The sequence below is a fragment of the Prionailurus viverrinus genome, chromosome C1 (assembly GCF_022837055.1).
Source record: "Prionailurus viverrinus isolate Anna chromosome C1, UM_Priviv_1.0, whole genome shotgun sequence".
Lineage (NCBI taxonomy): Eukaryota > Metazoa > Chordata > Mammalia > Carnivora > Felidae > Prionailurus > Prionailurus viverrinus.
In genome coordinates this window covers 28,374,941-28,397,637 of record NC_062568.1, presented here as the reverse complement: position 1 = coordinate 28,397,637, position 22,697 = coordinate 28,374,941, and the positions used below count along the sequence as shown (strand labels likewise).

Here is a 22,697-nt window from a genome sequence, read left to right as displayed (position 1 = left end):
ATTGTGGTTTCATCAGTGTAATCAGCAAGACTTTTCCAGTAAAGAACAAAGTGGAAAGTGGGAGGATAAATGAACAAATTATTTGAGATTCATCATTTCCCCACACTTGCCCTTACTTAATCCCCAATTACCAGTCTTTATACTTGAGGCTGAGAAATCACTCCATGATTTTGAAGGTTTTGAATGTCTCATCCCCATTTTGTAGAACTAGAATCATAGAAGAATTAAGGTAGGAGAATTATAACTCCAGCTTCTACCTGTTTAATGTATTTGAGAAACATGTTTGTGAAATGCTAGATTGAGGACCAAAGGGTTGTAAATATAAGTTAATACAAATGATCTGATTTCATCTTAAGTGATCTATAATGATTTGGAAGAGCACAAATAGATATTAAGATTTTGCTTCATTTTCTCCTTGTTCTAGATGTGCTTTTCTCTTTCCCATAGTCTTCCGTGGAGGCTTCCTCCATCTCTCATCAATTCTTCTCAAATCACAAATGTTTTCCCAGCCTGTGAAATCTAGTGACTGGCTGGCCAGAGCATTACGGCAATTGTGTTCTTCTGAAGGAAATCCTTTTTTTAACTGCCAGGAATTTCAGGCTCCAAACTTGGGGGGGCGGGGGGGGGGGGGAGACTTTTTGGCATAATGCCGGGTAATTGCCTTCTTTCCCTTTAGCCAACTGAAGGCGACTGGCTGGAGCCCAAGGGTAAAACCACAGTCTCCCATGGCTGCAAGGGACAGACTTTCAGGGATCCTGGGAGATTGAGACCAGTCATTTCTCCTTCCATACAGACAAGACCTCTTTCAAACCACAGCCTGGCAGAACTTTAATGCTTTCCAAGGAGAAATCATACGACTCTATTCATCACAACAGCATTAAAAACAATACAATAAAGCATTGTTTTTCGTCTAAAACAGAGATTGGCAAACTTTTTCTGCTAAGGACCAGTAAATATTTTAGGCTTCACAGACTATATGCTTTCTATTGCAACTACAGCAAAAATAGCTGTAGACAATACCTAAGCAAATGAGCATGCTTTCCAACAAAACTTTGCAGGCACTTACCTGAAACTAATGTAACTACATTAGTGTATCAACTACAATAAAACAAAAACAAACAAACAAACAAAAAACGGATGTCTCAGTGGTTCAGCAGTTAAGCGTCTGACTTTGGCTCGGGTCATGATCTTACAGTTCGTGGGTTTGAGCCCCGCCTCAGACTCTATGCTGACAGCTGAGTCTGGAGCCTGCTTCCAATCTGTTTCCCTCTCTCTCTGCCCCTCCCCTACTCCCATTATGTCTCTGTCTTTCAAAAATGAATAAAGGTTAAAAATAAATAAATAAACAAAACTTTGTGGACACTGAAATTTGAATTTCATTTAATTTTCATATCACATAAAATAATTCTTTTTTTCCCCAGCCATTTACAAATGAAAATTTTTTAGCTCATGGTCCATATAAAAACAAGCCTATAGTTTATTGACCCTTGATCTAAATTACTGGTTTTAAACTGCTTTGGCAAGTCCTCTGAGGGGAAAAAAGAGTTGGTTGGACTTGGCAATTCGCATTCAGGCTTTCATTATTGTAGCCATCCCCCTTTTTCCTGTTTTACAATTGGGGCTCCCAGGTTTGGGGGATTTTTTGTTTGTTTGTTTGTTTGTTTGTTTGTTTGTTTGTTTTGGGAGTTCTTAACTTTTTTTTAAATTGAAGTATAGTTGACATACAATATTATATTTGTTTCAGGTTTAAAACATAGTGATATGACATTTACATACATTATGAATGATCACCACAGGAAGTCTAGTTACCATCTGTCACCACAGAAAGTTATTACAATATTGCTGACTATCCCCTACATTGTACTTACATCCCTGTGACTTATTTATTTTATAACTGTAAGTTTGTACCTTCCCAGGTTTTGTTTTATATATGGAGAGGTTTCCATAAAAAAACCAGAATCTCCTTTTTGCAATTTCAGCCCATTTTCTTTTGGTCTTCCCTCTGTGAAGATAGAAAATAGTAGCTAGCTTACTTTAAGGGCCTTTCAAAAAATGATCAACAGGGGTGCCTGGGTGGCTCAGTTGATTAAGCATCCAACTTCAGCTCAGGTCATGATCTTGCAGTCTGTGAGTTCAAGCCCACATCAGGCTCTGTGCTGATGGCTCAGAGCCTGGAGCCTGCTTTGGATTCTGTGTCTCCCTCTCTCTCTGCCCCTCCTCCACTCACACTGTTTCTCTCTCTCAAAAGTAAACATTAAAAATTAAAAAAAAAAATCAACAATTCAATCTTAAATAAGTCTTGTTCTTTCATCTGCCTTGTAAGTCAGTCACATTTTGCCAATGCTTTAGTTTGTATTTGAGATCTTTCTTTTTAAAAAAAAATTTTTTTAACATTTATTTATTTTTAAGAGAGAGAGAGACAGAGCATGAGTGGGGGAGGGGCAGGGAGAGAGAGGGAGACACAGAATCTGAAGCAGTCTCCAGGCTCCGAGCTGTCAGCCCCCGATGGGGGCTCAAACTCACAAACTGTGAGATCATGACCCGAGCCAAAGTCGGTCATCCAACCAACTGAGCCATCCAGGAACCCCTGTGTTTGTGATCTTTCTCTCCAAGTTCTCAAAATCCCTCAGAATTCCACAGACTGAAATAATATCTCACAGGGAAGAGCACCTTGCTGTGCATCCCCGCCATCTTTTCTCTATGAGTCAGGGTGTCCAACAGCACCCTGGCTGGAGGGAGAGCCCCCATTGTGCTTAGAAGGAACAAGTGGCAAGGCTAAGAAGACTGCTTGGGCTTGGAGTCTGGTCTGAGATCTAAGAGAGGTTTTTTTTTGTTGTTTTTTTATTTTTTATTTTTTTAAAGTTTATTTATCCTGAGTGAGACAGAGATGTGAGTGGGGGAGGGGCAGAGAGAGGAGACAGAATCCCAAGCAGCTCTGCACTGCCAGCACAGAGCCTGATGCAGGACTCCAACTCATGGAACTGTGAAATCATGTCCTGAGCCAAAACCAAGAGTCGAATGTTTAACTGACTGAGCCACCTAGGTGCCCCTAAGAGAGTACTTATGTGGGAAAAAAAGGCCTGAGGTCAGAACCCAGGAAAATTTTGAATAGACAAGAAACAAAGTGGGCAGTAAATGAGAACAAGCAATTTAGGATAGGTGCCATGAGTAACACAGATGTGCTTCAATATCATCTCCTATGCTGCATGTTTGTATGTATGTATGTATGTATGTATGGAATAAATTCTACCCCTAATGTGGGGCTCAAACTCATGACCCAGAGATCAAGAACCACATACCCTACTGACTGAAGCAGCCAGGAGCCCCTCCTATGCCTCTTTTATACAAAAATAATGCATGTTCATCACAGAAAAAAAAAATTATATACTGGGGCACCTGGCTGGCTCAGTCAGTGGAGCATTCAACTCTTGATCACGAGGTTGTAAGTTCAGGCCCCACATTGGGTGTAGAGATTACTTAAAGATAAAATTTATAAATGAATGAATGAATGAATGAATGATTACTTAAAGATAAAATATATAAATGAATGAATGAATAAAATCTTTTGAAAAATTATATACCAGGGGCACCTGGGTGGCTCAGTCGGTTGGGCACCTGACTCTTGATTTCGGCTCAGGTCATGACCTTGAGGTTCATGGGTTTGAGCCCTGCATCAGGCTCTTCACTGACGGTGGGGAGCCTGCTTTGGGGTTCCCTCTCTCTCCCTCTTGCTCTGCCCATTCCCCAACTTGTGCACTCTCTGTCTCAAAATAAATAAATAAACAAAAAATTATATACTAGGGGCACCTGGGTGGCTCAGTCCGTTGACTGTCTGACTTTAGCTCAGGTCATGATCTTGCAGTCAGTGGGTTCAAGTCCAGCATCAGGCTCTGTGCTGACAGCTCAGAGTCTGGAGCCTGCTTCAGATTCTGTGTCTACCTCTCTTTTTTCCCCTCCCCTGCCTATGCTGTCTCTCTCAAAATAAATAAACATTAAAAAAATGAAAAAAAATTATATACTAAAGAATTAAAATCACCCGTAATTCTGTCACTCAGAGATAATAACTGTTAACAATTTGGTGTGTGTCTTCCCAGAATTTTTTCTATGACCATACATATTTATAAATTAAAAAAAATTTTTTTTCAACGTTTATTTATTTTTGGGACAGAGAGAGACAGAGCATGAACGGGGAGGGCCAGAGAGAGAGGGAGACACAGAATCGGAAACAGGCTCCAGGCTCTGAGCCATCAGCCCAGAGCCCGACGCGGGGCTCGAACTCACGGACCGCGAGATCGTGACCTGGCTGAAGTCGGACGCTTAACCGACTGCGCCACCCAGGCGCCCCTTATAAATTTTAAATTCTCAGTTGTGTCATTTGAATGTCTCATGAGCAATTCAGATTCACTGTGTGCCATAAAAGTTTCTTCATCTGTAAGCCTGTTTTACTGATACCCACTGCCAATTTCAAAACTTTGAAGTTCCTGGTCCTGGTTCTCCCTCACCACCATCCCATGGATCATTAACTCTCCCGGTTAGCTCTTCTTTTCCAAAGGTCAGAATAGTCACACTTTTACCCATTCTTTCTAAAACATAAATCTGATTTTTTATTCTTAATATAAAACATTTTTATTTCAAAAGAGAGTCTTTGTATTTGCATAACTAAAAAACAGACTCCCTGGTGTAGAGTGGGCAGTACCTCTGCCAACTAATCCTGTTATCTGCTGGACATTTGAAAATTATCCATTGTCAGGGATACCAGTAAAAGCTGGTGCAAAATAAATTCATTAATTAATTAAAATAAAAGCTGATGCAAAGCCATCGTTGGTCCCTACAAAGTCAGGCATCAGTACCTGAAAGGTGAGTTCTAGAGACAGAAGAGGTACCTTTGGATCCTAGCTCTAAAATGAGTTGGTGGAGCACCTGGGTGCCTCAGTGGGTTAAGCATCTGACTCTTGATCTCAGCTCAGGTCTTGATGTCAAGATTGTAAGTTCAAGCCCCATGTTGGGCTCCATGCTAGACATGGAGCCTACTTATAAGTAAGTAAATAAGAAAAAAAGTAAATAAATAAAGTTTTATTTATTATATTTATTACATTATGAGGGCTCCTGGTGGGCCCAGTTGGTAGGGTATGCAACTCTTGATCTCAAGGTTGTAAGTTTGAGCCCCAAGTTGGGTATAGAGATTACTTAAAAATAAAATATTTAAAGTGAGTTGATTATGGAAGTGGAGGTGTCTGATGCTGAGTAAACCTGGTAATTCAGAATGTAAGGACTATTTGGAAGTGGGTAATTAATCTCAATTAACAGGAGTGCCTTCTCCTTAGGGTCTGAGAAACTCTGGAGAGAGGAGGTATCCCCAGATGACAGGTATGCTCTCACAGTCTGCCATATTAATAACAGATAACACTTACTAAGCACTTACTGTGTACCAGGCACTGCGCTAAGAGCTTTGTTTTCATGTTCTCTTATTCCTCACCCCAGCACTCTGAATGAGACATGTTTATCAGAAGAGGAAAGAGAGGCTTAGATGCTATGTTAAATAATTGGTCCAAGGCTAGAAAGTACAAGAGCTGAGATTGGAGCCCTGGCTAAGTGACTTCAGAGTCCTGACTTTTATGTCATTTGGCTGCTGCTGTCCATACTCAGGACTCCACAGTGAGGACTAGTGTCAGACAGAAGAGGAGGTTACCCAGGAGGACAACCCCTATGGTCTAGTAGAAGCTAGGGCCAGGGTATAAACCCGGACTCTGAAGGGAGTGAAATTCCTCAGGCCAAACTGTTACCCCAAAGCTTCTGTGTTTGAGCAAAGGCCTGAAACAGAGAGACATCCACAGTAAAACAAGCCTGTTTTAGGCTGTTGAAGAGACTCTGGGTGGGGAATTAGCTACCCTGGAGAATGAGGCCAGAAATCTGCCGTTATCCAGTCTGCTGTGTCCACTGCTGTCAGTGCAAATTCTTTACCTGCTGCTCATCCAATTTAACAATCCATAGACAGAGTTAACAGAAACCTTTGGGATTCCAAAACACACTTGTCACATTGTAGCTCTCACTTCAACAATATATGGCCCTTGCAAGTACTAGACACCTGAAGATCAGCTGTACATTCACTAGCAAGTATTGCTTGAGTACTAGCTTTGTTTTAGGCACTGTGTCAGATGCTAGGGATATGGCAGTGAACAAGAAAAACGGTCTCAGGGCACCTGGCTGGCTCTGTCAGTAGAGCATACAACTCTTGATGTCGGGTTTGTGAGTTCAAGCCCCATGTTGGGTGCAGATCCAATAAGTAAATAAGTAAATAAGTAAATAAATAAATAAAAAGAAAGAAAATCTAAAAAAAAAAAAAAGAAAGAAAAAAGATAAACAGTCTCTCTATTCATGGAGCATAGGGCAGAAAGCAGGTGACAGGTGGGTAATTTGTAACAAGGTGTGAGGAATGATGTGATGGGACAGTACAGTACTCTAGGAAAATACAGAGCAAAGAGATTTTCCAGCTTCGAGGTTAAGGAATGTCTCCTTGAGGAAATAACTTTTAAGGTGAGACCTGAAGAAATAGGTGTTAGCCAAGTGAAACGTGAGCCACCTAGGCAGAGGTAAGGTAGCCTAGTGGAAGGAGATGGAGAAGCTGCCAAAGAGTGAGGTCAGCAGTTGGAAAGGGAAGTGGAGTTCAGGGAGGGGCTTTGGTTGTTGTTGATACGTTTATTTTGCAAGATAGGAGAGGTTTTACAAGATGGGAGAGAAAAAAAATGAGGGTAAAAATATAAACAATTGGTGGATTTGTGTAAAGGGTAAAGGGTAAATGGGAAAAGTTACCCCCTCCAAAGACAAGTGAGCAAATCATGTTCATTCCCTGCTTGTAACTAAGTCTCTAATGACTCCCCATGACCTGGAAATCAAAATTCATTAGGACTTCCAAGGTTTCTGAGATGTGGGCCCTGCTTATCTGTCTGGCCTTATCTCCTTTCATTCTGTTCTTCATCACAGCCTTCCAGCCACATGGATCCTGGAGCACTTTAAGCTCATTCCTGCCTCAGGGTCTTAGGACTTCCAGTTACCTTTGTCTGAAATACTCTTCCTCCAACTCAGCACAGCACGGATTTCTCATTCAGGTTGTAGTACATAGATTTCTTCCTCTAAGAAGCTTTCCCCAACCACATTTCTAACATTTTCTCATCCGTCTACCCCAGACTTTTCAGTCTCAGTTATGTCTGCCTCCTCCAGTAGACCGAAAATCCCCAGAGAGCAGGATCTACTTTGTCTTGAGCATCACCCCACCTCCTGCACCGAATTCAGTAGAAAAGGATCTACTCAATAAATAGTTTTTGAATGAATAAATTAACAAATGAGGAAGGAGATTGTTGCCAGAGAGCACATTAGTGAAGGAAGTGGAACAGTGTTGATGATGAGGTTCGGGTGTAAAAGTGGGTGTGAATCCCTCAGTGCACTGGAGGCAGCTCACTGAATAAATGATGAATGAAGAAAGTAGATATCTATGGAGCACAGAAAAATAATGTTGCATAGGAGGAAAAGACAGTTCCTATTGTTTCCCTATTTCCTTCCCGTCCTTGGTCCTTGGAAGCTGGAAAAGGGGCTGCCATGGATTAAGGCATTTGCTTCTACTCATCATTTGAATCTTTACTGCACTCCTGTGGTATAGAAGCTGGAAAGTAGCCCAAGGGAGTCAAAATCTTGACTTTGATTTATAAACATGTTTAAAAAAAAGAAAGAAAGAAAAAGAAATTGTGGTATGACCTACCCATAGTCAAGAAATCTCTTTGACTTCCATGGGTTTGGTATTAATGGAAGCCTTTTATCTCCAGAACTTTGTACTTGTGCTGCCAAGCGGAGGAGGGGAAAATGCAGAAAGCTCTGTCTGCATAATCACCCCCCTGCTGGCCCTCCCCAAATTCAGAGCTTGCTTGAAGGCTCACCCCCCGCCCCGCCCTGGTTCTCAGAGGCCCCAGGCTAGCATGAGAAATCAGTGGGAAAATGTTCCTTTAGATGTCAAAGCCACAGCTTCTACCAAAAAACTGGGGACAGATGAATAAAGCCCCGGGCAAGGACAGGCAGGTCCTTATGTTGCTTATGTGAACATTCTAAAAATTTCCTCATAAATGCTGAGCCTGGAGTTCTTAGACAAAATGCTAATAAGTTCTGCCCTAAAACACATTTATAAAATTAAAGGCACTTCACCCTCTCCCTCATGGCCTCTGTCTTTTGACAGGGCCACTTTCAAGGGGGAAATAGCTTATTTTAAAGTGTATTTTGCAATCCATGGCTCCCTCCAAAGAATTATCTTTTCTCCCATTTTCTATAAGAATTTTAATTTATTTTAATTTATCTTATTTTTTTTAACTGTTTATTTTTGAGAGAGAGAGATAAAGAGAGAGAGAGAGAATGAGCGGGGGTAGGGCAGAGAGAGAGGGAGACAAAGGATCCAAAGCAGGCTCTGTGCTGTCAGTGCAGAGCTCAATGTGGGCTCCAACTCAAGAATCCTGAGATCACAACCTGAGCCGAAGTTGATGCTTAACCGACTGAGCCACTCAGATACCCTAAGAATTTTTAAATAAAAGTTTTAATTTTGGAATAATTTTAGACTTAGAGAAAAGTTGCACAGTTAGTACAGAGTGCCCATAAAATCCTCTTCAGTTTCCTCTATTGTTAACATCTTTTCTTAATTACTACAGTACATTTGTCACAACTAAGGAATCGATATTGGCCCATTACTGTTAATTGAACTCCACACTTTATTTGGATTTCATTAGTTTTTTTCCCTGATGTCCTTTTTCCATTCCAGATTCCATCCACAATATCATAGTATGCATCTTTTGGCTCCTCTGGGCTGTGACAGTTTCTCAGATTGTCCTATTTATTTATTTATTTATTTAATAAGCACTGTACCTGACTCAGGGCTGAAACTCACGAACCATGAGATTTTGACCTGAGCCAAAATCAAGAGTTGACGCCTAATCTTAACTGACTGAGCCACCTAGGCACCCAGAGCATGCAACTTTTGATCTCTAGTCAGGAATCTGAGCCCCACGTTGTGGGTAGAGGCCATCCTCCCCGGAAAAACCAGTGGAGGAGGAATGGGGTAGGACAAAGCATGGAGATCAAGCTCACCTCCTGGAAGAGGGAGCATTTACATATATTAAATGGAATTCTTTTGTCAGGAAGATTTGTTTCTTCTTCCCCATTTATTTATTCATTAATTCATTTTTATCTAAAAGACTCATACGAATTTTTACTTTGAGTTGTAAACCAACATGTATTAACTTTATTACTCAAATTGTTCTCATTTTGGCCATCTGGAGTTCTTTCAGGTTGGTCTTTGTGTCCCTTTGACATGTTCCTGTCTTATAAAAATTTTAAAATTTATTTATTTATTTTGAGAGAGACAGAACAAGCAGGGGAGAGGGGTAGAGGGAAGGAGAGACAGAATCCCAAGCAGGATCCATGCTATCAGCTCAGAGCCCGATACCAGGCTAGAATGACCTGAGCCAAGATCAAGAGTAGGCCACCTAACTAATTAAGCCACCCAGGTGCCCCTGTCCTTATAAAACTTTTAAAATATACAAATGAAAGCCGATCACTTATATTTTGAGGCAGTTTTTTCTTAACATTACATACAAGGTCTTGGCAATCCCCTAGTGACTCTAGAAGAGATTTCACTTTAAAAGGTAATGTTTTCCTAATCTGATTGTGCTGATATTATGAGTCATGGTTTAACTACTTTGATTTGTTTTTTTTTTTCCTTGTTAAAAAATGTTACACTAGTAATCTGAGTTCATTGTAGAGAAATTGGAAAATTCAGATAAGAAATAGAAGAAATTAGCCATTATCTCATTATATCTTGCTGTATTTTTTTCCTTCCCAGGATGTGTATGTATTCATGTGCATATACCTCCAACCAGTATATTAATATCTTTCTTACATCATTAGATACATTTAATGGATATTTAACTTGTTTTCTACTTCTTTGCTATTATAAAATCCTTGTATATATTTTATTTTTATTTTTTACTTTTATTTTTTTTTAAATCAGAAAACATTTGCTTTTACTTGGAATACAAAGAAAAATTCATTTTTCACTTCTTGCTTTACTAAGGTAGTGGGAAATGGCTCACTTGATGGGGCACCTGGCTGACTGGGTTCTTCTCTTCCTAGCCCAAGCCAGAATTCATTTGATAGTCTCCAATACAGTTGGGTGGCCATGTGACTGTGTTCTGGCCAACAGAATGTGAGCAGGACTGAAAGGCACCACTTCTAGGTCCATAAAAACCTCACAAGCACACTCCTCACTCTTCGGCTATCCATTTTCCTGCTGAATGGAGAGGACTTTGAAGACAAAGAGAAGGGCGGAGCCACAAGATGGAAAAAGCCAGTGTTCTTGAATGATTATATGGGGCAGAGCCCCTTCCCCTCCTTGTCCTACCTCCTCCTTCCCCTCTCATTCCTTCCCCTCTCTTTTCCTTCTGATTCTTCCTTTCTTTTTTCCTTCTTCTCTCCAGCCCCTCCACCAACCCATATTGGACTGTAAACAAGAGAAACAAACTTTTATTATGTCAAACCACTAGACTCTCAGGGTTCATTTATTATGACAGCTGAATTGTTTCTCTATGCAATACACAATGAACACCTGTTGGGATGAGCACTGGGTGTTGTATGGAAACCAATTTGACAATAAATTTCATATTAAAAAAAAAAGAAATATACCTTTTGGGATATTTCCTTAACTGAGATGTCCTACTCTGAGAACATTTTCTCCTTCTGCACAAATGGGAGTGAGCCTGCATAGTGAAGAATTAACCAAACAGAAGTCTGGCCTTTGCACTGAGCTATCGGGAGCTAATTGCTAGGCTATCTTTACAATAAACTACCCTCTGGGAAGGTTTCTCCTGCTTGCAGTAGAAAGAACATTGGCTAAGATGCTATGTATATTTTTAAATATTTTGCATAAAATGAGGCAATGAAGTCTAGAGGGGAAAAGTGCCACACTGTCAGATCTGTGTTCTAGACCTCTTCAGCCACATCTGTGTCCTTAAACTTTCTTTCTTTTTTTTAAGTGTTTATTTATTTTTGAGAGAGAGAGAGAGCAGGGGAGGGGAGAGAGAGAGGGAGACAGGATCCAAAGTAGACTCCATGACCACAGACAACCCGATACAGGCCTCGAACTCATAAACCATGAGATCATGACCTGAGCCGAAGTCGGCCTCTTAACTGACTGAGCCCCCATGTCCTTAAGCTTTCAACATGTCCTAAGTTCTCTAGACCTCAGTTTTGTTATCTGTAAAATGTATGGTGGGACTAGACAGCTTTAATATTCTTTGGTTCTATTTCTTTCTTTTCTTTTCTTTTTTTTTTTTTAATGTTTATTTACTTTTGAGAGACAGAGAGAGAGCAGGGAGGTGCAGAGGGGCGGGGGGATAAAGGATCTGAAGCAGGCTCAGTGCTGACAGCAAAGAGCCAATGCGGGGCTTAAACTCATGAACTGTGAGATTATGATCTGAGCTAAAATCAGATGCTCAACCGAGTGAGCCACTCAGGTGCCCCACCTTTGATTCTATTTCATGTGGTTCTCACACAAACTACATGCAGCAAGGCAGGTAAAAGAGAAAGGTTTAAATATTCATCTAAAGTTTTTGGTCCTAAATATCCTAACTTTTCCCCAGAGAAGACCCAAAGGATACCAGAGGTGTCATTTTATAGAGACAGTCCTCAGAAATGTGATTTGAAGAGCACCAGATATCCTTTTTTTTTTTTTTAATGTTTATTTATTTTTGACACAGAAGAGACACTAGCATGAGCCAGGGAGGAACAGAGAGAGAGGGGGACACAGAATCCAAAGCAGGTTCCAGGCTCTAAGCTGTCAGCACAGAGCCCAATGCAGGACTCAAACTCACAGACTGCAAGATCATGACCTGAGCGGAAGTCGGATGCTCAACCGACTGAGCCACCCAGGCGCCCCCAGATATCCTTTTTTATCTAAAAGTATCTCTTTTACCTGCCTCACACCTCTGCACTAAACTTGACTGCAAGCTCCTTTCCTTGTATCTGCCTTTCCTTGTATCTTTCCTTTCCTTGTTATGCCTGCCCCTCAAAGTCTTACCTGCTAACACCTCTACTCTTCACCTCTAAGAACACCAGTGCAGCTGTTTTCATATACAAATGTTTCCATTATAACATATGTGCTAACCCTTAAAGTGACAAGCATAATGGAAGCATGTGCAAAGGGTGATGGGATTCACAGGAGGGAGTAGCAACTCTTTAAGGAAAATTTGGAAAGGTTTCACTAGGAAGCTTGCAGGATTCTATCCATCCATTTCGTGGATGGATAGAATTTTGCCTGGTAAACACAAAGGTTTTTCCAGGTGAAGAGAATAGCATGCGCTTTTTTAAAAATTAAGTTTATTCATTTATTCTGAGAGAGAGAGAAAGAATGTGACTGGGGGAGAGGGAGAGAGAGAATCCCAAGCAGGGTCCATGTTGTCAGCACAGAGCCCAACTTGGGGCTTGAACTCACAAACCGTGAGATCATGACCGTGAGATCAAGGGTCAGATGCTCAGCTGACAGAGCCACCCAGGCACCCCAGCATGCACTTTAATTATAAGATACTTCTTTTGAAATAGAAATACACCACTAGAGATAACACATTAGAGATAACACTATCATCCTACTCTAAGTTAGTCTATTGACTTATTTTCCCAATTATTTGAAGGTTCCAGGGTAACATAAGAATTCTGGGTTCCTGGAAAAATGGGAAAAAAGATTAGAACTAGAAGTGTTCAAATCATTTTTGCAATCATTAATTTATTTAACTCTGACTGAGGTAGTGAGGAATAAGGACACTAAGGCTCAGAAAGAGTGTTTTGATCACTAGCTGAAGGATCACTTTCCTAACTAGCAGAGCTGGACTAGAATCCAGGCATCTTGACTATGTCTAGCATGCTTTTCATTGCACTTCTGGAACAAATATGGCCCTCAGGGCGACATGATGAGAGACCTTCAAAAGAATCCACAGGAAGGGATATATTCAATAATAGCAAGTTCAAGGCAAACATTGTGAAAAATTATAGTGTTCTGAAAAACAAAGGCTGAAACCATGTAATGTTGGATGATTGTTTTTGAATTCCCTTGATTCCCCATCAAGTTGGGTCCTGCACAGACATCAAATTCACTCTTTGTTTATTACTTGGCTTGAGTTACTAAAGTCAGTTGATCACATGCTATGGGATGCAGCCCAAACACCTGAGGGCTGATTTCTTCCCATCTCTGCTTTGTGATGAAAATTTCTCAAGTAAGTAGGTGTTATTTGCCAAGAGAGAACTTTACTTTAAAATGCTTAACAGGAAGCAAAGAGTCCTGGTTTCTTTTTCTTAAGAAACTTTTGAGTAAATAAGTGGGAAAATTTACCTGAAACGTTTTTTGTTGTTTTTTTTTATAACTCATTTGGGATTAACTTACTATTTAAGCATGTGATACTTCCTTTTACCATAGCTTTTTTTTTTTTTTTTTTTTTTTGAGAGAGAGAGAGAGAGAGAGAGAGTGCATGAGGGGGGAAGAGGGTCAGAGGGAGAGAGAGAACCTGCGTGGAGCCTGATGTGGGACTAGATCTCATGACCCTGGGATCATGACCTGAGACAAAACCAAGAGTCAGACACTCAACCAACTGAGCCACCCAGGTGCCCCCATAGCTTTTTCTAAGCTAAATTATTTGAAGGTGAGCTAGGGTACTTCCCTCAATAATATAGTTCTACAAAATGTACACATACAGAATATTTAAAGGGTCCTTGAAAGAATGAAGAATGTATGAGAATACTTCCTGGTGTAGTACATATGAAGAACAGCTTAGCTGGGTATAGGATTCTTGGCTCAGAATCATTTTCCCTCCTCACATTTGTGGCTAATTTTTCCTGTCTTCTAGTACTTGGTGTTAAAGAGAAGTGTGATAAAATTTGATTCTTTTTTTTTTGAGGTAGATTTTTTAATAAAATGTCTCAATTTTTGTCAGATTTGTTTTTTCTATCCTTAAAGTTGTATTAAATTCTGATTACAAAACCAAGATTGGAGATTTCAGAAAATTTGGAAAGTAAAGAAAATTTAAAGAAGAAAATAAAAAAATAAATGAAACTACTACCTCAAGAGAACTATTGCTAATATTTTTTTATATGTTTCCTTCTCATCTGTATTTTCCCTTCTAAGGGGTGCCTAGGTGACACATTCTGTTGAGCATCTGACTCTTGATTTCAGCTCAGGTCATGATCTCATTGTCTGTGAGATATAGCCCCACGCTTGGCTGCACCTGACAGTTTGGAGCCAGCTTGGGATCCTCTCTCCCCCACTATCTCCTAAAATAAATAAACATTTGAAAATAAATAAATAAATTACACTAAAAGTAAGGTAAGATAATAATATATGGTTGACCTTTGAGCAACACAGGTTTGAACTGTGCAGATGCCCTTGTACATGGAATTTTTTTTTTATAAATACAGTACAGTACTGTAAATGTATTTTCTCTTCCTTATGATTTTTTAAACATTTTCTTTTACTTTATTGTAAGAATACAGTATAGAATACATATACCATGCAAAATATGTGTTAATCCACTATTTGTGTTATCAGTAAGGCTTCCAGTGAACAGTAAGCTATTAGTAAAGTTTTGGGGCAGTTAAGAGTTACATGCAAATTTTTGAGCAAGGTTGGTACCCCTAATCCTTGTCTTGTTCAAGAGTCAGCTGAACTTATAATTTTACGTACAGTAGAGAAACTTTTAAAATTATGTGAATTTGTAAACAATTCTAGGATATTTAATTGAAAGACAATGGTTCTTAAGACTTACACCCATGGAAACTCATTGAGAATGTGATAAAATATGAACCCTCCAGACAATGCAGTATACATATACTTCCAATATTCTGTACAGAATTTCAAAGAGTTCATGAAGTTCCTCTATATATTACAAATTAAGACACCTTGATAATAATGTCTAATAGGCCAACATTTATTAAGTAATCTTTATATGCTAGGCACTCTTCCAAATGTTTTATATATATTAACTAATTTAGAGTTTGTTATAACTCCATGAGGAAGGCAATATTATTATTCCTACTTTTCATATAAGGAACTCAAGGCATAGACAGATTAGTTAACTGACTCAAGGTTACACAATTAGAAAGTGGCAGAGCTGAGATTTTAATCCAGGTAATTTTGGGGCACCTGGGTGGCTTAGTCGGTTAGGTGTCTGACTTTGGCTCAGGTCATGATCTCACAGCTCCTGAGTTCGAGCCCCAGGTTGGGCTCTGTGCTGACAGCTTGGAGACTGGAGCCTGCTTCGGATTCTGTCTCCCTCTCTGCCCACCCCCCCGTTGTGCTCAGTCTCTCTGTCTCTCAAAAATGAATAAATGTAAAAAAAAAAAAAAAATTAAAAAAAAATCCAGGTAATTTAACTTTAGAGCCCATACTCTTAACAATGAATCTGTTATTAATCTATATTGTCTCAACAGATTTGTGAAAGTACAATTGAAACAACTTTTAAGTTCAGTTGAGAAAGCTCAACACCATGCCGTTACACACTGAAGCTGACCAGGACATCTAGGAATCTGGATTTAATAGTGGCCACAAGTTTAAGGACCATTGTTCTGTACTATGTAGCAACCTTCTGCCTGACTCTGCCAGGTTACTGTTGGATCTGTTTCTGAAGTTTGAAGATGTTCGTTCATGTTGATTTTCTGGCTAGTTAAAAAGTTTATGTTTCTCTTTACACCATCTTGGAACCTATGGAGGCCTGCTGGGAACAGGACTCCTAAAAAAACAAATATGTGGGGCACCTGGGTGGCGCAGTTGGTTAAGCGTCCGACTTCAGCCAGGTCACGATCTCGCGGTCCGTGAGTTCGAGCCCCGCGTCGGGCTCTGGGCTGATGGCTCAGAGCCTGGAGCCTGTTTCCGATTCTGTGTCTCCCTCTCTCTCTGCCCCTCGCCCGTTCATGCTCTGTCTCTCTCTGTCCCAAAAATAAATAAACGTTGAAAAAATTAAAAAAAATAAAAATAAAAAAACAAATATGTTTGGAAAGCTGTGGTCCAAGGCCATTTTTGATGGCTATAAATGGGGTCTCTGGAACCAGAGGGAGCACATAGCTCCTCTTGAAACTGAATGTGTTTATGCTCAAGATGAAACTGAATTCTATCTAGACAAGAGATACGCTTATGTGTACAAAGCAAAGGATAGATAATACAGTGACTCCTGGTGGCAAACCAAGCAAAACCACAGTGATCTGGGAAAAAGTAATTTGTGCTCGTGGAAACAGTGGCATGTTTCTTGTATTCCAAAGCAACCTTCCTGCTAAAGCCATTGGCTACAGAATCTGTGTGATGCTATACCCCTCAAGGATTTAAATGTACTAAAAAGTAAATAAATAAGGTGCAGGCTTAAAAAATTTTTTTTTTTAATGTTTATTTATTTTTCGAGAGAGGGAGACAGAGTGTGAGCAGGGAGGGGCAGAGAGAGAGAGGAAGACACAGAAGTCGAAGCAGGCTCCAGGCTCTGAGCTGTCAGCACAGAGCCTGACACGGGGCTCGAACCCACAAGCCGTGAGATCATGACCTGAGCCGAAGTCAGACGCTTAACTTACTGAGCCAACCAGGCACCCCTGTAGATTTTTTTTTTTAAGTTTATGGCTTGGAAGACAAAGTACAATGAAGTAGAAGATTGAATTAACTTTTAGTTTTTGATACTATTGGGTAGAAACCTACATTATTAATGGTAATATGGGAAGACTTACACTAATTGAGCAAATAAACATACATGGTAGAGCAGTTTGCAAAGAAAGGGAAAACTTGTCACAAAAAGGTATTGTCAGCTAACTCCAGCTAACCCTAGCAGATGAATATCCAAATGCTAATTTTGACAAGGACACTAAGATACAACTCATATAATGTATTATAGTGTTTAATGCAAGTATCCTAGAATGAGTTCTACATGCATGGTCTACATTTTGTATTAGAACATATAATAGAGAGTAATTCTCAGAATTATAATTTTGGCCAGGGCAGTTAAAGCTAAATCAAATCGATGATTAATTCATTTTTGTAAAACATTAAGAGATGTTTTACAAAATAAGATATAGAATTTGCTTGCTAGTCAAAGTGTCTCACTTTTTGACTTCATGCCATACTATCAGGCATAAATAAGCAGGAATTAATAGGGTACTAATAGGCATGAATGAAAGTTGCAGTCATTTGGCACATAGACATAAAATGGGAGGAAAGTTTTCAAGGTAGTGATGGTAAACCAAGTGCTACAACATCTGATTCACAATCTGGTTTCTGGATGTGGGCATCCAGAAGTTGATGCTTATACTTGAAACTAATGATTCCCTATAGGTAGCAATCAAATATTATGGTGTTTGGCATCTTTTATGCCTAATTAGAGAAGGCAAGTATTCAGAGAGTCTGAAAATTCTATATCTTTTTGCATCCTGTTTCTAGATCACAAGACTGAAGTCAGTAAATAAAGTGCCTTTGAGAGGGATTTATTGATAATACTGCCATAGCAAAAGTCCTTAAAAAAAAATCATGGGAGGGTTGCCTGGGTGGCTCAGTCAGTTGAGCATCTGACTCTTGATTTTGGCTCAGGCCATGATCCCAAGGTCATAGGATCGAGCTCCACGTCTCCTCCATGCTGAGCATGGAACCTGCTTGGGATTCTCTCTCTCTCTCTCTCTCTCTCTCTCTCTCTCTCTCTCTTTCTGCCCCTCTCCCCTGTTAGCACTCTCTCACTCTCTCTGAAAAGAAAGAAAGAAGAAAGAAAGAAGAAAGAAAGAAAGAAAGAAAGAAAGAAAGAAAGAAAGCCAGGAAAGCCAAAATAACCTTGAAAAAGAACAAAGGGGTAGGAATCACACTTCTTGATTTCAAAACATACTACAAAGTGACAGTGAATTGGGGTGCCTGTGTGGCTCATTTGGGTGAGTGTCCAACTCTTGATTTCGGCTCAGTTCACGATCCCAGGGTGATGGGATCAAGCCCCATGTCAGGCTCCACACTGAGTGTGGATCCTACTTGGAACTCAGGGCACCTGGCTTGTTCAGTTGGTAAGCATGTGACTCTTGCCATCCTGAAGTTGAGCCCCACTTTTGGCATAGAGATTACTTTATAAAAAAAAACTCAAAGAAAAATTAAAACAAAACAAACAAAAGTGATGACTGGGCAACATCAAAAGACAAAATGACAGAAAATAAATCAGGGAAAATATATTTTCAAAATGTATTTAGAAAAAAAAGACTAGAAAGACTAAAGACTAAAAAGATTACTTTACAAAGATATTATAAGTTTCAAGAAAAAAATAATGTTGAGAAGAAATTGCCAAAGAGCAAGAAAGAACATGCAATTCTCAAAAGGAATAATACCAGTAGTTAATTAAGAGGAAGAAATGCCGGGGCGCCTGGGTGGCGCAGTCCGTTAAGCGTCCGACTTCAGCCAGGTCACGATCTCACGGTCCGTGAGTTTGAGCCCCGCGTCGGGCTCTGGGCTGATGGCTCGGAGCCTGGAGCCTGTTTCCGATTCTGTGTCTCCCTCTCTCTCTGGCCCTCCCCGTTCATGCTCTGTCTCTCTCTGTCCCAAAAATAAATAAACGTTGAAAAAAAAAATTAAAAAAAAAAAAAGAGGAAGAAATGCCTATATCATTTAAAGAAATCCAAGTTAGGGGTACCTGTCTGGCTCAGTTGGTGGAGCATGGGATTCTTGATCTCAGCATTGTAAGTTCAAGCACCACACTGGATGTAGAGATTACTTAAAAATAAAATCTTTAAAAATGAAAAAGAAATGCAAGATAAAAAAATAAAGAAATGCAGGTTAAAACCAAAACAACCTATTATTTTTACCTTTTTACCTATTATTATTACAATTATTTTTTTTTTACCTGTTTTTACCTATTATTTTATCCACTTCCAAAGCTCTTAAAAATTCATAATACCGAGGGTTGGTCAGAGTGTTAGGGACCAAGCATTTATTTAAAAAGATTTTGTTTATTTATTTGAGAGAGAGAGAAAGCGAGGAAAGGGCAGAGAGACAGAGAGAGAATCCCAAGTAGGCTCCACACTCTAGTGTGAAGCCTGAACCCATGAACCTCGAGATCGTGACCTGAGCTGAGGTCAGATGCTTAACCGACTGAGTCACCCAGGCACCCCAGGGAATAGGCATTTTTTTTTTAATGTTTATTTGTTTTTGAGAGAGAGAGAGACAGAGTGTGAGCAAGGGAGGAGCAGAGAGAGAGGGAGACACGGAATCCGAAGCAGGCTCCAGGCTCTGAGCTGTCAGCATAGAGCCCGACGTGGGGCTCGAACTCATGAACTGTGAGATCATGACCTGAGCCGAAGTCAGACACTCAACTGACTGAACCACCCAGGTACCACGGAATAGGCATTTTTGATGGGAGTAGAAATTAGAACAAATATTCTTCAGGGCAAAATGCCTTTAGTTATATAAAAAAAAAAGTGCATCCTAGACTTTCACCCAGTTATTCTCTTTTAGAAATTTAACACAGAAATTCTAACACAAATAGGCACAGAGGTATATAACACAGATGCTCACTAGAAAATTAGAAACTAATGTCGTTCAAAGGATGATTGGAGTTATGATCTATTCATTAAAGGAGATTATGCAGCCACTGAAAAAAGATAGTTCTATATGGGAGGATAAATTAATTGGGAAAAATAAAAAGCAAGTTGCAGGAGGAACTGGGACTAGGTGAGGCAAGGCCTAGGCCTCAAGCAGAACACCTAAGGAGATACTCTTAGAGTAGTAGGAATGCAGGGTTGGACCCTGAGAGTGAGTGCCTCCTTCAATTTTACATCCTAGTCTTTCTCTTCTCTTGCCTTATTCTAGTCTCAGCCCTGCACTACAGACTGCATAATATAGTCCTGTATCTGTTAATAACAATAATTGTGTATATAAATGAATATTTATAATTGTGTGTATTTGGTACAAACTTTTTAGAGGGCATATGTATGTGTGTTTTATTTTATTTATTATTATTTAAAATTTTTTTTCTTTAATGTTTATTTTTGAGAGAGAGAGAAAGGGAGACAGACCCTGAGCAGGGGAGGGGCAGAGAGAGAGGGAGACACAGAATCTGAAGCAGGCTCCAGGTTCTGAGCTGTCAGTACAGAGCCTGACATGGGGGTCCAACCCACGAACCGTGAGATCATGATCTGAGCTGAAGTCAGATGTTTAACTGACTGAGCCACTCAGGCGCCCTCATTTATGTTTTAAAGTAATCTCTAGCCCAACATGGGGCTGGAACTCAGGACCCGGAGATCAAGATTTGGATCCTTTCCTGACCAAGCCAGCCCGGGGCCCCTATATATAAGTGTGTATATACACAGTATATATATTAGTGTGTGTGTGCATGTGTGTGATAGTTAAAGGGAAAAAACATTGAAGAATATATATCAAACTATTACCAGTGTTTTTTCTGGGGCATGGGATTTTGGGAGATTTTCACTTTCTCAGTCACATATTTCTGAAATCTTGTGTTAAAAAACAATTAACAGCTTTTGGCTTTTTTGGCTCAGAGGAGGCGAAGGTGCAACTGTCTTTGGTCATCCTGAATCCAGGTTCATCCATCACCAGCTGTCTCTACCATGCTGCCTGAGTTTGACCCCAGCGAAATCAAAGTTGTATATCTGAGGTGCACTGATGGTGAAGTAGGTGCCATGTCTGCCCTGGCCCTCAAGGTTGGCCCGCTGGATCCGTCTCCAAAAAAAGGTTGGTGATGACATCGCCAAGGCAACTGGTGATTGGATGGGTCTGAGGATTACAGTGAAAGTGACCATTCAGAACTGACAGGCCCAGACTGAAGTGCTACCTTCTGCTTCTGCCTCTGCCCTGATTATCAAAGCCTTCAACATTGCCCCACAGATGCAGCACCGATATTTAGTCAGACAACTCTCTGGAAACATTAAAGAGATCCTGGGGACTGTCCAGTCTGTGGGCTGCAGTGTTGATGGCCGCCACCTTCATGACATCATAGATGACATCAATAATGGTACAGAGGAATGTCCAGCTAGTTAGGAACTACAGAGGAAAAAAAATTTTTTTTTAATTTTTTAAGTGTTTATTTTTGAGAGAGAGAGAGAGAGAGACAAAATGCAAGCAAGGGAGGGGCAGAGAGAGAGGGAGACACAGAATCTGAAGCAGGCTCCAGGCTCTGAGCTGTCAGCACAGAGCCCTACGCGGGGCTCAAACCCACGAACTGTGAGATCGTGACCTCAGCCGAAGTTAGACATGTTTAACCGACTGAGCCACCCAGGTGCCCCAAGGAAAATATTTCAATATAAGATCATTTGACAACTAACCAACCAACCAACCAACAAACAACAGCAATCAATTAACAACTGCATATTTTTGGTTACAGAAAAAGCAAGGAGGATTTTCAAAAATAATAGGGTAATCACACAGAGTTCCATGTGCTATATGTGTTTGAATACTGAATTGAGCATTTTGTGTATCTGTGGTTGGTATCACATCGCTACTACGCGAAAAATGAAATAATGAAAAAATGAATGAGTATCATATGTTTCTGAAACATGTATTTAGAAAGTTGTATGGGGCACCTGGGTGGCTCAGTCAGTTAAGTGTCCAACTTCAGCTCAGGTCACGATCTCACAGTCTGTGAGTTTGAGCCCCGTGACTGGCTCTGTGCTGACAGCTCAGAGCCTGGAGCCTGCTTCAGATTCTGTGTCTCCCTCTCTCTCTCTGCCCCTCCCCTGCTCATGCTCTGTCTGTCTCTGTCTCAAAAATAAATAAAAACTTAAAAAAAAAAAAAAAGAAAGAAAGAAAGTTGTATGACAGGGACCCCTGGCTGGCTCAGTTGGGAGAGCATGTGATTCTTAATCTCGGGTCGTGAGTTTGAGACCCATGTTGGGTGTAAAGATTACTTAAAAATAAACTTTAAAAAAAGTGTCAGCATTCCCTCTGCTAAATTACATTCTTGGCAAGTAGAAATTCAAGTTACACAAGCAAGAGCCAATTTTAGCTTCTATGTGAATAGTGTCTTCCCATGCATGCCGTACCCTTCTCTCTAGATAAAGATCAGATTAGGTGTCTTTCATATGGGAATTTCAAAGCAGTTTAAAGATATTAATTAGCTCTCACAACTCTGAAGTGGGTGTATATTATCATGTCTGTTTTCCATATGATAAGACTGATAGACTGTATGATTTCCCAGTATTCCATACCTCATATTGTTAGTGAAACTGAGAAAGCCATTCTTAATTGGCCATTTTTTATTTCTTTAAAAGAAATAAAGCAATTTGGGGTTGGATAAGTCAAACCAAAATAGCTATTTATGCACCAAACATTTTTAAGACACATAGGTATTTTTATTTTTATATTTTTTAAACAATCTGGAGCATTTTAAATTTATATTCCAATAGTTGGTTGGAATAATATTTTCTAAATTAACATTTCTACTTTAAAATATATAGACAGCCAGAGGTAAAGCTTTGTTGATCAGAGATCTGCTTTGGGTATTTTGTCAATTATAAGAAATGTACTTACAGATGATGTGTTTACAGATCACATCTGTAAATGTACTTACAGATAATGTGGTTTAGTGACTTGGAGATCTACTTTTAAAGATCCTGGCCTGGCACACTGAAAGGGTACAATGAATTCTTGGAAAAGGGAGGATTAAAATACACTT

General features: G+C 39.9%; 2 pseudogenes; both read left to right on the top strand.

The window, feature by feature from the left end:
- Positions 1-16,056: 16,056 nt before the first annotated feature.
- LOC125173138 (60S ribosomal protein L35a-like) lies at positions 16,057-16,390 on the top strand (annotated as a pseudogene).
- A 4,244-nt stretch (positions 16,391-20,634) lies between these two features.
- Positions 20,635-21,064, top strand: LOC125173137 (60S ribosomal protein L12-like; annotated as a pseudogene).
- Positions 21,065-22,697: the final 1,633 nt, after the last annotated feature.